The sequence below is a fragment of the Mobula birostris genome, chromosome 8 (assembly GCF_030028105.1).
Source record: "Mobula birostris isolate sMobBir1 chromosome 8, sMobBir1.hap1, whole genome shotgun sequence".
Classification (NCBI taxonomy): Eukaryota; Metazoa; Chordata; class Chondrichthyes; order Myliobatiformes; family Myliobatidae; genus Mobula; species Mobula birostris.
Window position 1 is genome coordinate 4,202,905 of NC_092377.1, and position 15,672 is coordinate 4,218,576.

Consider the following 15,672-nt stretch of genomic DNA (forward strand, 5'->3'; position numbering starts at 1 on the left):
GAGAGTTTTGTCCAGTCAGCAGGAGCTCCCCCTTTATGGCCAAAGTCAAAGTTGAGTTTAATGTTGAACACACGAGTACCTGTGTGTACAGGTGTCATGAAAATCTGACTGGAAGCAGCATTGGAATCGATTTATGATTGTCACTTGGACAGAGATTCAGTGAGAAACCTGTCCTGCACACTCTTCATTACATGACAATATCATTAACAGAGTGCAGAATAAATTGTATCAGCTACAGAGAGAGTGCAGCGCTGTAAAGTCACTGTGAGGTAGACTGGGAGGTCAGGAGCCCATCTTCTTGTACCTGAAAACCCCTGGATAACCACATCTGCAGCAGGTGCACCGAGCTACAGCTCCTCCGAGAACGAGTGTACGGGGTCTTTCTTTTGTTACATTTAAAATGGCGATTTTGTTATGTTAATCTGTGGAATGCGGCTTTGTTGTGTTTTAACGCTGCAGAGAGTTTGCGCTAGCAGCTTATTGTGGTTTAGAGGGTGATAAGAGGGTGCTATTAGCCAATGGGTGGTTATGTATCGTTTTGTTTTCGGATGCCATGCTGTATGATATGACTGTGGACTGAGTTTTGGCGGGGAGTCGGGAGGAGAGACGAGGAGGACGGCGGACGTGCGGACAGGCTCCGGTCGATCACTTCGGGTGGTCCCGAGCCGTGGGTCGACGGAATTCGGGTGGTCGTCTGACGTCGAACTTGAGCTCCAACGGTAGCGCGCGAAGAACTTGGACTTTGATAAGTGTTGGCGCCTTTTTTTTTCCCATTACTTTCCTCTCTGTATCAAATGTATATTAATGCCCTAGAATTAGTAATATCTATAAAGTGTATGTGTTAAAATTTACTGGGTGTGCTGGCTGATGATTGATGTTTGTGATTGATTCGGGCGACGATTGACCCCGAGGGGAGTGTTGAAGCAGGTGCTGGGCGGGATTTCCCCTAGACATACACGAGCCAATATAACGGAACGTTACACGTGTTAAAGAACTGGAGCTGCAACTCGATGACCTTCGGAGATGATAGATCGGAGTTACAGGGAGGGAGTCACCCCGAGGCAGGTGAATGGGTGACTGTCAGGAGAGGGAATGGAAATGGGCAGCCGGTACAGATCCCCCTGTGGCCATGCCCCTCAATAACAAGTGTACCGTTTTGGATACTGTTGGAAGGGATGACGTACCAGGGGTGATCTGCAGTGACTGGGTCTCTGAGGAGGAATTCAGTGGTGGAAGGAGATTCCATAGTTAGGGGAGTAGATAGGAGAGTCTGTCGATGCGATAGAGAGACCAAAAAGTATCTTGCCTCCTAGCTGCTGGGGTCAGGGATGTCTCAGATCATGAAAACGACATTCTAAGGTGGGAGGGTGACAGCCAGACTTCTGGTTACATATTGGTACCAATAGCATAGGAAAGCAGAGAGAATTTAGAGATCTCGGTAGAAAACTGAAAATTAGGACATTTGAACAATCTCTGGATTGCTGCCTGTGTGACGTGCAACAGTGGCTAGTTATACCTGAACCTCAGGGGGACGATATCTTTACAGGCAGATTTGCTTGAGCTGTTGGAGAGGGTTTAATCTCACTTGGCAGGGAGATTTGAACTGGAGTGATAGGACTGAAGTTAGGGATATTGGTTTACAAGCAGAACCATTGTATAGTGAGACTGTTAGGAAGGACAGGCAGATGATCAGGTAAAATTGTAGGCAGCAGGATGAGTGAAGGTGCAAAATCAAAAAGGATGATAAATACAAGAGCGACGGAAATGCATGTATTATATGGTACGAGGAATATGATCCTGTTGCACAGTTAGAGATCGGCAAATAAGACATTTTGAGAATCAGCGAGTCATTGCTAAAAGAATTTCATGATGGGAGCTTATCAACAGAATAACAGCCAAATAATCCCCTTTACACACACACACACACACACACACAGTCCTCCAAATCTAGGACAGACCATCCTCTGCCTCCAGTGGACTCATGGATTCAAAAATATTGTGCATAGAACTCACCAGAAGACTTGTCGACCCAGGCTTCCATCAGATTTCTGAAATTCCAGTCAACCTTCGGGATTTCTCCGTCTATTGACCTCAGGACTTTTTTTTATACTTTATACTTTACTTTATGTCGCCAAACAATTGGTACTAGAGCGTACAATCATCACAGCGATATTTGATTCTTCCTGCTCCCTGGAGTAGAAATCGATAGTAAATATTAAAAATTTAAATTATAAATCATAAATAGAAAATAGAAAAGGGAAAGTAAGGTAGTGCAAAAAAACCGAGAGGCAGGTCCGGATATTTGGAGGGTTCGGCCCAGATCCGGGTCAGGATCCGTTCAGCAGTCTTATCACAGTTGGAAAGAAGCTGTTCCCAAATCTGGCCGTACAACTCTTTAAACTCCTGAGCCTTCTCCTGGAGGGAAGAGGGCCGAAAAGTGTGTTGGCTGGGTGTGTCGTGTCCTTGATTATCCTGGCAGCACTGCTCTGACAGCGTGCGGTGTAAAGTGAGTCCAAAGATGGAAGATTGGTTTGTGTGATGTGCTGCCCGTGTTCATGATCTTCTGCAGCTTCTTTCAGTCTTGGACAGGACAACTTCCATACCAGGTTGTGATGCACCCTGGAAGAATGCTTTCTACGGTGCATCTATAAAAATTAGTGAGAGTTTCAGGGGACAGGCCAAATTTCTTTAGTTTTCTCAGGAAGTAAAGGTGCTGGTGGGCCTTTTAGGCAGTGGATTCTGCTTGGTTGGTCCAAGTCAGGTCATTTGTGATATTGACCCAGAGGAACTTAAAGCTTTTGACCTGTTCCACTTTTGCACCACTGATATAAATTGGGTTGTGCGGTCCGCTACTCCTTCTGAAGTCAACAACCAATTTCTTCGTCTTGCTGACGTTGAGGGATAGGTTATTGTCTTTGCACCATGCCACCAGGTTCTTAATTTCCTCTCTGTACTCAAACTCATCATTACCTGAGATACGGCCTACAATTGTAGGAGTTGTCAACGATGATGGGGATGAAAACCCCAAACATTAAGCCTTGAACTCAGGACTTGTGAATGATGTGACTCTGAACACTGGGGCTCGATCAATGGACTTGCTAATTAGCATACCTCATAGCTTACCAACCCTTGTGCCTCGGTCCTTTGGCCATTACAGGGGAACCACAGAGGTGACACTCCAGATGTCATTTTAATTTCAATATTTCAAAGAAAATGGGCCAGGTAGTGAATAAAGCTCCCTATGTGAGATGTGCTTTTCTCTCCAGTCAATGTCTGTTTCAAAGTGGTGTTTGCCAGTTACTGTGTGAGAAGGCCAAGAAGGATGCTACAAGAACCAAGAATTGTATAGCTCAGACTCAGCAGAAAGCAGCTGATTGGACAATATAGGTCAGGTGACCAAGCAATTAGATTGGGCGATCGAAAAAGGAAAAGCTCAAATAAAAAAGACAGGTAGCTCAAACAGAGCGGCCAGTGAAGGAATGGAGCTTTATGGCTTTGGCTCGAGAGGCTTCGGCAGCAAAGGCTGAGGACGAGCTTGCTCCCAGTGATGTAAGGCCAGTTAAGTTACTTTAATTAATTCAATTAACTTAGGAGTTGGTATTCGAGGCAGCAGAATGGGCCGTCCTGTGCTCTGATTGTAGGATGTGGGAAGTCAGGGACAGCACAATTGTTTCTGATGACTACACCTGCAAAAGGTGCATCCAGCTGCAGCTCCTGTCAAACTGAGTTAGGGAACTGGAGCTGGATGAACTTCAGATCATTCGGGAGGCAGAGGCAGTAATAGATCAGAATTTCAGTGAGACAATCACCCCTAAAAGTCAGGAGACAAGTTACTGGGTGACTGTCAGGAGAGGGAAGAGGATTAGACAGAAAGAGCAGAGCACCCCTGTGGATGTTCCCATCAACAATAAGTATACTGTTTTGGATACTGTTGGTGGGGATGACCTACCAGTGAGAAGTTGTAGTGGTCATGTCTCTGGCACTGAGACTGGACCTTTAGCTCAGAAGGGAAGGAGGGAAAAGAGGAGAGCAGTAGTGATAGGGGATTCGATAGTTAGGGGGACAGATAAGACATTCTGTGGGAGAGATCAAGAATCCCGAATGGTCTGTTGCCTCCCTGGTGGCAGGGTCCGTGATATCTCAGATCGAGTTCTCGGTATTCTGAGGAGAGAGGGTGAGCAGCCAGAAGTCGTGGTCCACCTGGGGACCAATGACATAGATAGGAGTAGGGATGAGGTCCTGAAGAAGGAATATAGGGAGTTTGGAAAGAAGATAAAAAGCACGACCTCAAGGGTGGTAATCTTGGGATTGCTACCTGTGCCATGAGACAGAGAGGGTAGGAACAGGAAGTTATGGCAGATGAATGTGTGGCTGAAGAGTTGGTGCAGGAGGCAGGGGTTCAGATTTCTGAATCATTGGGATCTCTTCTGGGGAAGGTCTGACCTGTACAAAAAGGACGAGCTGCACCTGAACTGGAAAGGGACCAATATCCTGGCGGGTAGGTTTGCTAGAGTTGTTGGGGAGGGTTTAAACTAGTTTGGCAGGGGGGTGGGAATCAGAATGTGAGTGCAGAGATTAGGGCGGAACGACAAGGGCATTTTGCTATGTGTTCTGAGTTGGTGAGGAAGGACAGGCAGGGGACAAAACATAAATGTAGCCAGTTAGAGGGGTTGAAATGTGTCTATTTCAACACTAGGAGTATTAGAAATTAGAGGGATGAACTTTGAGCATGCATCAGTATGTGGAACTACGGTGTTGTGACCGTTACTGAAACTTGGCTGAAGGAAGGGCAGGATTGGCTGATGCAGGTACCGGGGTTTAGGTGTTTTAAAAGGAATAGGATGGGAGGTAGGAAGGGGGGGAGTAGCATTACTGGTCAGGGATAGTATCATGGCTATAGAAAGGGAGGACACTGCAGAGGGAGTGTCCACTGAGTCGGTGTGGGTGGAAGTCAGAAATAGGAACGGATCAATCACTGTGCTGGGAGTAGTCTATAGGCCCCCAAATAGCCCTCGGGACACCGAGGAGCAGATAAGCAGACAGATTTTAGAATGGGCAGGAAATACAGGGTTGTAGTTATGGGTGATTTCAACTTCCTTCGTATTGACCGGCACCTCCTTACTGCAAGGGGGATAGATGGGGCTGAATTTATCAGGCGTGTTCAAGAAGGATTCCTGACACAGTATGTGGACTGGCCGACGAAAAGACAGGCCATACTGGATCTAGTCCTGGGTAATGAATCTGATCAGGTGGCAGACCTCCTGGTGGGGAATCATTTTGGTGAGAGTGACCACAACTCCCTTAGCTTCAGAATAGCTCTGGAAAAGGATAAAAACAAAGAAAATGGGAACGTGCTTAACTGGGGAAGGGCTAACTATGAAGGGATGAGGCAGGAACTAGCGAGAGTAAATTGGAAACAGATGTTGAAGGGTGAAAGCACAGAAGTAATGTGGAGGAAGTTTAGGGACCACTTGTGTTGGCTTCAGGATAGATTTGTCCCACTGAGACAAGGAAAAAATGGTAGGAAAAGGGAACCGTGGCTGACGAAACACGTGAGGCAACTCGTCAAGAGGAAGAAAGAAGCATATGTTAGATACAAGAATCAGGAAGCAGGACGAGCTCATGAGAAATATAGGGTAGCCAGGAAGGAGTTTAAGAAAGAATTTAAGAGAGTTCGAAGTGGGCATGAGAAGGCGTTGGCATGCAGGATTAGGGAGAACCCCAAGGCATTCTATGCGTATGTGAAGAACAGAAGAATGACAAGAATGAAGGTGGGGCCACTAAAGGATAAGGAAGGCAACATGTGCCTGGAGGCGGAGGAGGTTGGGCAGTTCCTAAAAGAATAGCAACACACATCAAAGTTGCTGGTGAACGCAGCAGGCCAAGCAGCATCTCTAGGAAGAGGTGCAGTCGACGTTTCAGGCCGAGACCCTTCGTCAGGACTAACTGAAGGAAGAGTGAGTAAGGGATTTGAAAGTTGGAGGGGGAGGGGGAGATCCAAAATGATAAGAGAAGACAGGAGGGGGAGGGATAGAGCCAAGAGCTGGACAGGTGATAGGCAAAAGGGGATACGAGAGGATCATGGGACAGGAGGTCCGGGAAGAAAGACAAGGGGGGGGACCCAGGGGATGGGCATATTCAGAGGGAGAAAAAGGAGAGTGAGAGAAAGAATGTGTGCATAAAAATAAGTAACAGATGGGGTACGAGGAGGAGGTGGGGCCTAGCGGAAGTTAGAGAAGTCGATTTTCATGCCATCAGGTTGGAGGCTACCCAGACGGAATATAAGGTGTTGTTCCTCCAACCTGAGTGTGGCTTCATCTTTACAGTAGAGGAGGCCGTGGATAGACATATCAGAATGGGAATGGGATATGGAATTAAAATGTGTGGCCACTGGGAGATCCTGCTTTCTCTGGCGGACAGAGCGTAGGTGTTCAGCAAAGCGGTCTCCCAGTCTGCGTCGGGTCTCGCCAATATATAAAAGGCCACATCGGGAGCACCGGACGCAGTATATCACCCCAGTCGACTCACAGGTGAAGTGTTGCCTCACCTGGAAGGACTGTTTGGGGCCCTGAATAGTGGTAAGGGAGGAAGTGTAAGGGCATGTGTAGCACTTGTTCCGCTTACACGGATAAGTGCCAGGAGGGAGATCAGTGAGGAGGGATGGGGGGGACGAATGGACAAGGGAGTTGTGTAGGGAGCGATCCCTGCGGAATGCAGAGAGAGGGGGGGAGGGAAAGATGTGCTTAGTGGTGGGATCCCGTTGGAGGTGGCAGAAGTTACGGAGAATAATATGTTGGACCCGGAGGCTGGTGGGGTGGTAGGTGAGGACCAGGAGAACCCTATTCCTAGTAGGGTGGCGGGAGGATGGAGTGAGAGCAGATGTACGTGAAATGGGGGAGATGCGTTTAAGAGCAGAGTTGATAGTGGAGGAAGGGAAGCCCCTTTCTTTAATAAAGGAAGACATCTCCCTCGTCCTAGAATGAAAAGCCTCATCCTGAGAGCAGATGCGGCAGAGACGGAGGAATTGCGAGAAGGGGATGGCGTTTTTGCAAGAGACAGGGTGAGTAGAGGAATAGTCCAGATAGCTGTGAGAGTCAGTAGGCTTATAGTAGACATCAGTGGATAAGCTGTCTCCAGAGACAGAGACAGAAAGATCTAGAAAGGGGAGGGAGGTGTCGGAAATGGACCAGGTAAACTTGAGGGCAGGGTGAAAGTTGGAGGCAAAGTTAATAAAGTCAACGAGTTCTGCATGCGTGCAGGAAGCAGCGCCAATGCAGTGATGTAGCGAAGGAAAAGTGGGGGACAGATACCAGAATAGGCACGGAACATAGATTGTTCCACAAACCCAACAAAAAGGCAGGCATAGCTAGGACCCATACGGGTGCCCATAGCTACACCTTTAGTTTGGAGGAAGTGGGAGGAGCCAAAGGAGAAATTATTAAGAGTAAGGACTAATTCCGCTAGACGGAGCAGAGTGGTGGTAGAGGGGAACTGATTACGTCTGGAATCCAAAAAGAAGCTTAGAGCTTTGAGACCTTCCTGATGAGGGATGGAAGTATATAAGGACTGGACATCCCTGGTGAAAATAAAGCGGTGGGGGCCAGGGAACTTAAATATATATTGGCGAGACCCGACGCAGACTGGGAGACCGTTTTGCTGAACATCTACGCTCAGTCCGCCAGAGAAAGCAGGATCTCCCAGTGGCCACACATTTTAATTCCACATCCCATTCCCATTCTGACATATCTATCCACGGCCTCCTCTACTGTAAAGATGAAGCCACACTCAGGTTGGAGGAACAACACCTTATATTCCGTCTGGGTAGCCTCCTACCTGATGGCATGAACATCGACTTCTCTAACTTCCGCTAGGCCACACCTCCCCCTCGTACCCCATCTGTTACTTATTTTTATGCACACATTCTTTCTCTCATTCTCCTTTTTCTCCCTCTGTCCCTCTGAATATACCTCTTGCCCATCCTCTGGGTCCCTCCCCCCCGTCTTTCTTCCCGGACCTCCTGTCCCATGATCCTCTCGTATCCCCTTTTGCCTATCACCTGTCCAGCTCTTGGCTCTATCCCTCCCCCTCCTGTCTTCTCCTATCATTTTGGATCTCCCCTTCCCCCTCCAACTTTCAAACCCCTTACTCACTCTTCCTTCAGTTAGTCCTGACGAAGGGTCTCGGCCTGAAACGTCGACTGCACCTCTTCCTACAGATGCTGCCTGGCCTGCTGCATTCACCAGCAACTTTGATGTGCGTTGCTTGAATTTCCAGCATCTGCAGAATTCCTGTTGTTTGTGCTCCTAAATGAATACTTTGCTTCAGTACTCATAAGGGAAAAGGACCTTGATCAGGGTGAGGTCGAAATAGAATAGGCCTGTGTGCTGGACAATGTGGAGATTAAGGAAGAAGAAGTATTGGATCTTCTTAAAAACATCAAGATTTATAAGTCCCCGGGGCCGGATGTGCTATACCCCAGGTTGCTGTGGGAAGTGAGAGAAGAGATCGCTGAGGAAGTAGCTATGATATTTGAATCCTCTTTGGCTTCAGGGCAGGTGCCAGAGGTTTGGAGAATGGCAAATATAGTTTGAAAAAGGTAATAGGGAGAATCCTGGGAACTATAAACTGGTGAGTCTTATGTCAGTGGTCTGCAAACTATTTGGAAGGATTCTTAAGGATAGGTTCTAGGAGCATTTGGAGGGGTACAGTCTACTCAAGGATAGTCAACATGGCTTTGTGAAGGGAAGGTCATGCCTCACGAGCCTAATTGAGTTTTTTTGAAGAGGTAACAAAAGAAATTGATGAGGGTAGGGCGGTAGATGTGATCTACATGGCTTTTAGCAAGGCATTTGACAAGGTCCCCCACAAGAGACTCATCCAGAAAGTCATGAGGCATGGGATCAGTGGAACGTTGGCTGTTTGGATAAAAAAAAACTGGCTTAAAGGAAGAAAGCAGAGGGTAGTAGTGAAAGGAAAGTATTCCACCTAGAGGTCGGTGACTAGTGGAGTGCCACAGGGATCTGTTCTGGGATCCCTGCTCTTTGTGATTTTTATAAATGACCTGGATGAAGTGGTGGAAGGATGGGTGAATAATTTTGTGGATGACACGAAGATTGGAGGAGTTGTGGATGGAGTTGTAAGTTGTCGAAGGTTACGAGAGGATATAGACAGGATGCAGAGTTGGGCAGAAAAGTGGCAGATGGAGTTCAATCTGGATAAGTGTGAGGTGATGCATTTTGGAAGGACAAACCAGAAGGCTGAGTACAGGGTTAATGGTCGGTTACTTAAGAGTGTGGATGAACAGATGAACCTTGAGATTCAAATCCATACATCCCTCAAGGTCGCTGCACAGGTTGATAGGATAGTTAAGAAGGCCTATGGGATGCTAGGCTTCATTAATAGGGGGATTGAGTTCAAGAGTAGAGAGGTCATGGTGCAACTCTACAAATCTCTGGTGAGACCACGCTTAGCGTATTGTGTTCAGTTCTGGTCACTTCTGTCATGGTCTGATCCATGAAGTCTTCATTCAGTTTCACGGTCCGGTCCATGGACTCAGGACTCTGGGTCTTCCAGCTGTCCCTTGTTTCAGTTGGGTTAATCATAGGCACCTGATTCCCATCTTGGGGCTTGGAATATAAGTAGCCTTGGGGTCGAGTATGGGCTGCTGGTTTGTCTTGTCAAGACTCCCTGGGAGCAACCTGCTGGTGGAAGGCTAGAGCGCCCACTTGCCATCATTAGGCCATGTTGATGAACTATCACTTCATGGAGGCTTGCTGTTGGTAGTCGGAGCTGTCTTTGCGGTATGGATTCGGCCGTTTCCCAGGCCAGCTGAGTGGCCTTCAGCCACTCTGAACTAGGTAAGGATCCGGCTGTTTCTGTAGTCAGCCAAGGTTGCTGGCCGTAACTGCGACTCGGAGCAACCCTGATGCAGAGCTGGAACTGTCAGTCGTTCTTCGGTATCTATGTCTTCTTGTCTTCGCCTCCATGGAGTGAGTCAGGCCGTTCTGCCGTTGCCCTGTGGAGGGATCTGTCTTGTCTTGTCCTTGCCTCCATAGGGTAAGACAGGCCATTCTGCCATCACCCTACAGTTCAATCTGTCTTGTCTTGTCCTTGCCGCCGTGGGGTATGTCAGGCCGTTCTGCCGTTGCCCTGCGAATGGATCTGTCCCACCTTGGTGTGGAGATAAAGTTGAATCCTGGCTTGTCTAAGGATAAGTCCTGGCTCTATGTCTGTGTACAGTCCAGTCTCATGTTAGTGAAGTGTTAAAGATGAATCTCGGGTCTATGATGATGTACAGTTCCCAGTCTGTCTCTGAGCTCCAGCCTCCGAGTTATCAGCTTCTGCATTCCAAGAACCCAGCCTCGAGCCTCAAGCCTCAAGACCCCAGCCTCGAGCTTCAAACCTCAAGACTACAGCCTCGAGCCTCAAGCCTCAATACCCCAGCCTCGAGCCTCAAGCCTCAAGCCTTTATACCCCAGCCTCGAGCCTCTAGACCCCAGCTTCAAGCCTCAAGACCCCAGTCTTGAACCTCAAGCATCAAGAGCCCAGCCTCGAACCTCAAGCCTCTATACCCCAGCCACATCCAGTCCTGTAGCCATGCCATGTCCTTGCCTGGTTCTGGTGTCCGAGCCCGAGGCAAAACACAGGTTCTGGGTCCTTGTCCAGTCTCTGGCTCCGAGTCCAAGCCCAGGCTCCTAGTTCATTGTTCCTGGTCCGGGTTCCCAGTCTAGTCCATGTCCTAGCCCAAATCTGCGTTCTTGTCCCTGCTTCTTGTCTGCATCCTGTCACGTCCCTACTCTAGTCAAGTCCTGTTCCTAGTACTTCAGTGTCTGTGTCTTGTATTTGGGCCCGTTCCCAATGCCCCCCCACTATGACAACCTCATTATAGGAAGGATGTAGAAGCTATGGAGAGGTTGCAGAGGAGATTTACCAGGATGTTGCCTGGATTGGAAAACAAGTCTTATGAGGCAAGGTTAGCAGAGCTGGGACTTTTCTCTTTGAAGTGTAGAAGGATGAGAGGGGACTTGATAGAGGTCTACTAGATAATGAGAGGCATAGATAGGGTGGATAGACAGTACCTGTTTTCCAGGGCACGAATAGCGAACACCAGAGGGCATATGTACAAAGTTAAGGGAGGGAAGTTTAGGGGAGACATTAGGAGTAAGTTTGTTTGTTTTTTTTACACTGAGTGTTGTGGGTACCTGGAATGACTTTCCAGGGATGGTGGTGGAGGCTAAGACTTTAGAGGTATTTAAGAGCCTCTTGGACAGGCACATGGATGAAAGAAAAATAGAGGGTTACAGGGTAGTGTGGGTTTAGTACTTTTTTTAAGGAATATATGGGTCAGCACAAAATCGAGGGCCCAAGGGCCTGTACTGTGCTGCAGTATTCTAGTGTTCTAGTGTAAGAATTGTCCCTTGTGTAGCCCCCTGGTAAGCCTCAGGCTTGCTCAGCTCGCTTCCGTCTAGGGGGAGCAGCCTTCGGCCCCGCCAGACTGGGTAATCAAGTTTTGTAGATGCTGTGTGATGTACCCCACCACGCCAAATAACGGACACTACACCATATGCGACTAAATGATTACACTTTATAGATCTTACTGGAACTATGTAATTAATAGAGATAAAATATAAAAGGAAAGTAAAAGGCACCAGACTTATCAGAGTTCAACCACTTCGGGCACAACCATTGGACCTCAATTAACAGAGTCTTCTTTCCACCATTCGATCACCTCCGACCTCCTTGACCCCCCGCCTGGGACCAACCATGGTGGTCGACTGGATGCTCCACAGGAGTCTGTCCTCATCTCCTCTCCTTGCCGAAGACCCTGGGCCTCAGACTCCCGCTTGGGGTCCATCCCGTCGCCCAGCTTACAGCATCGCATCTCTTCTCTCTGTCCCAATCGCGCCTTCTCCCCTAAGCCCGCGAAAACAATAGCTTACAGACACACAAGAAAGAATAACCTCCATCCCAATTGGTTAGCAAATGAATACAATTCTCATTATCAGTAATTATAACCCAAACAAGATGCTAGAAAGAGAGCCACTGTCTCTGCAGTTAACATCACAGAGAAACCATTTTATTTTTAACAGAACAAAGAAGCCATTTTATTAGCCTTAGCAATAACATAAAAGAAGAAACCCCTTATACTCACACCCCACCAAATTTAGTCATGTCCTCATGACTTCTAAATAACTCGCCAACCCTTCCTGCAGACACAAAAACCCAATCCAGGTACAAACAGTGATATTGCTCCCCAAACAGTAGACCTTACGCCCTGTTCCTCAAGTGCTACATAGGCCAACCTATCTGGGAGTTTCCTAATCCTCCGAGACCTCCGTACCCCCTCACCTAAACCCTTCTGTCTCGAACACTACTGAGGATACCTTGGGTCTGCTTGCCAAATCATCTCTCAATCTCTCATTCATGCCCCCACTGCAACTCGGAGCCCCCTGTCCTGTATCCAGGGCCCCGCTTCTTTTCCTTCAGGGTCCTGCTTTTACCCATGCTGCCCACGGATAGCCCTCCTCACTACCCCTGACTCAGTGGGAGAAGGGCTAAAAGTCTCTTCCTCAATCAAAGGGAAGTTAGCGAAAGGCAGCATGGACCACACATCCAGCACATCGTCCTTCGAATCCGTATTCTTCCCCATTTCCTCGAATGGTAGCTGCTGTTTGATTTACTCCAAACTGAAGCACTTAGCCTGGGCTGCTTCTGCAGCCACTTCTGCCTCCTGCAATCGATACGTCAGCTTCTTCCTGGACTCCTCCAACTCTCGCCCCAGTCTCAGCAGCTCAGACCCACGCTTTGTGTTCATCTCCATCTGGAACGCAATTACACCACCAGCTTCTTCCAATCTGTTCTGGATTGATTTCTTGAGTTTCTGCTGATCCTTTCGAAGGTTGGTCATTGTTTTGTCTCTCTGGATTAATTCATCAGTAAATGACCGCAGTTTCGACTAGGAATTCCGTTTGCCCGTCTCCACTTTGACGAGCGTGGAGTCCAATTCATCAATGGTTGTCCCAGAATTGCAGCACTCGGTCTCCAGCCTGCATTTCTGAGTGTTCAGTTCAGCAGTGCAAATCTCCGTTTTGAATTAAGTGTATCGTTATATCTTTATGATAAAGCCGTTTTTTATTGTTTTTTCCCCTTGCTACTATTTACAATAACTATGTTTGACTTGAGTTCTAATGGACTGATTTCCCTTTTCTTGAATTTGTCAAACATAAACAAGCTATTAACACTTTTTCCTTTTTTTTGAAACTGGCTTTTCGTAATTCTTTAAAAACCCTTAGTAAAATGGTGGATGCTCAAAATGTGAGTGGTATGAATCGTTTTTTTTTAATTTTGTAACTTCGTCACTAGAGAGATAGGGGTAGAGTCTGGGGTAGTTTGCTTTCTAGCTGTCTATTGGCTAGTTTCTGGGTGTTGTGGAGTGGGAGAGAGATGTCTTCTTTTTTCTTTCTGTCCTCTCTGGGCTGACCTGAAACTACAAATATGTCTGACTCTCGTGACCTCTGGTTCCTCTTTTAAACTGTTTTCCTTTTTCTGCGGAACATGATTTTCCTGCAGTAGGATTAACCCATTACGCAATATATAATTTACTCATTGTAAGTGGATAAGACTATTAATTATGTTTCATAGAATACTAATGGTTTGAACCATCCAATCAAATGAAAATTTTTGTTTTAAATATTTCATTGACTGAAAGCTCGGATTATTTTTGCACAGGAGACTGGTGTGAGGAAGGAGGACAATCCACGTTATTTTTTAGGTTTTGGAGGGACATACAGTTTCATTCTAATTCTAATTCATCCGCAAAGGTGAAAGGTGTTTCTACATTTATTGATTCTTCGATTTCATTTGTTCATTATGAGACAATTTCAGACACAACTGGTAGATTTTTGTTAATTACTGGTTTACTTTATAATCAAAAAGTTGTTATGGTTATCATTTATGTTTCAATTGTCGATTATCCTGATTTCTTAAAGAAATTATTTGCATTATTCCCTAACCTAATGAATGTATGTTGATAATAGGTGGAGACTTTAATTGCTGTATGAATCCTTTGATGTATAGGTCTTCAGATAAAAAAAAATCCTACCAAATATATCTGCGTTTTTTATGAATTCTTTTTTTAGTGAACTCTGGAATATTAGAAATTTGGTGGCTTTTTCACTCGAATGGTAAAGAGTTCTCTTTTTTCTCTCACGTATATCATAATTATTCTAGAATTGATCATTTTTATTGACTCCCGATTAGTACCATCTGTCACTGCTTGTGATTATGATACCATTGCTATTTCTGATCATGCACCTTTGAAATTATCAATTAACTTAGCAGATGTAAGTTCTAGAACTAGACAATGGCAGTTCAACTCGACTTTACTTCAAGACTTAAAGTTTGTTAGTTTCATTAAAGAACAGATCGCCTTTTCCTTTACAACTAACTCTACTGAAGGAATTTCCAGCAGGACCTTATGGGAAACCTTAAAAGCGTATATTCATGGACAAATTCTTTCATACTCTTCTGGATTAAGAAAAAACGAACCAATAATGAAATGTGTATATTGGTTGATAAGATTAAATACATTTTTAAATAATATTCAGTTACTCCCAATTTGTAGCTTTATAAAAAGAGAGTCGAACTTCAGATGCAACATAGTTTGTTATTAACATCTCCCATTGAAAAACAGTTACTTAAAACTAAATCTCAATTTTATATGCATGGTGATAAATAGGGGAAATTATTGGCCAATCAATTGAAAACTGCTTTGGTTAAACGTCAGATTATTAAAGTTTGTAAACAGGATGGAAATTTTACAGTTGACCATGATGAGATTAATAAATCCTTTCAAGAATTCTATACCTCTTTATATCAGTCAGAATTCCCTGACGATACTGCTACAATGCATGAATTCCTAGGGAAATTCAATATCCCCAATCTATCATCGGATGAATGTTTACTATTAGATCAACTGATTACGGAGGAAGAAATACAGAAAGCAATTTTTTTAATGAACTTCGGTAAAGCCCCTGATATGGCTGGATTTACAGTAGAGCTTTTTAAATGTTTTTCCAATTTGCTCTCTCCTTGGTTAACTAGAACTTTTAAAGATGCCTTATTAATAGATAAACTACCACAATCTTTTTATGAAGCATCCATTTTCTTAATTCTTAAAAAAAATAAAGATCCTAATGCATGAGCTTCATACAGCCCAATATCTTTGTTGAATGTAGATTTTAAAATTCTTTCTAAAATAATGGTAATTAGATTGGAAAACGTGTTGCCCAAAATTGTTTCAGAAGATCAGACAGGATTTATAAAACATTGTTACTCATACTTTAATGTTAGGAGATTATTAAATATTATATATACTTCCTTAGCTAAGATTCCAGAATGTATTATTTCATTGGATGCTGAGAAGTCATTTGACAGAATTGAATGAAAATATTTGTTTAATACACTTGAGAAATTTAATTTTAGTCCGAAGTTTATATCCTGGATTAAATTGATATATCATACACCTTTGGCTTCTGTAGTTACAAATAGTCGGAGATCTCCCTTTTTTTAGTGTTTTCCATGGTACTAGGCAGGGCTGTCCTTTAAGACCTTTACTATTTGACATTGCTTTAGAACCCTTGGCAATTGCTTTTAGAGATTCATCAAATTTAT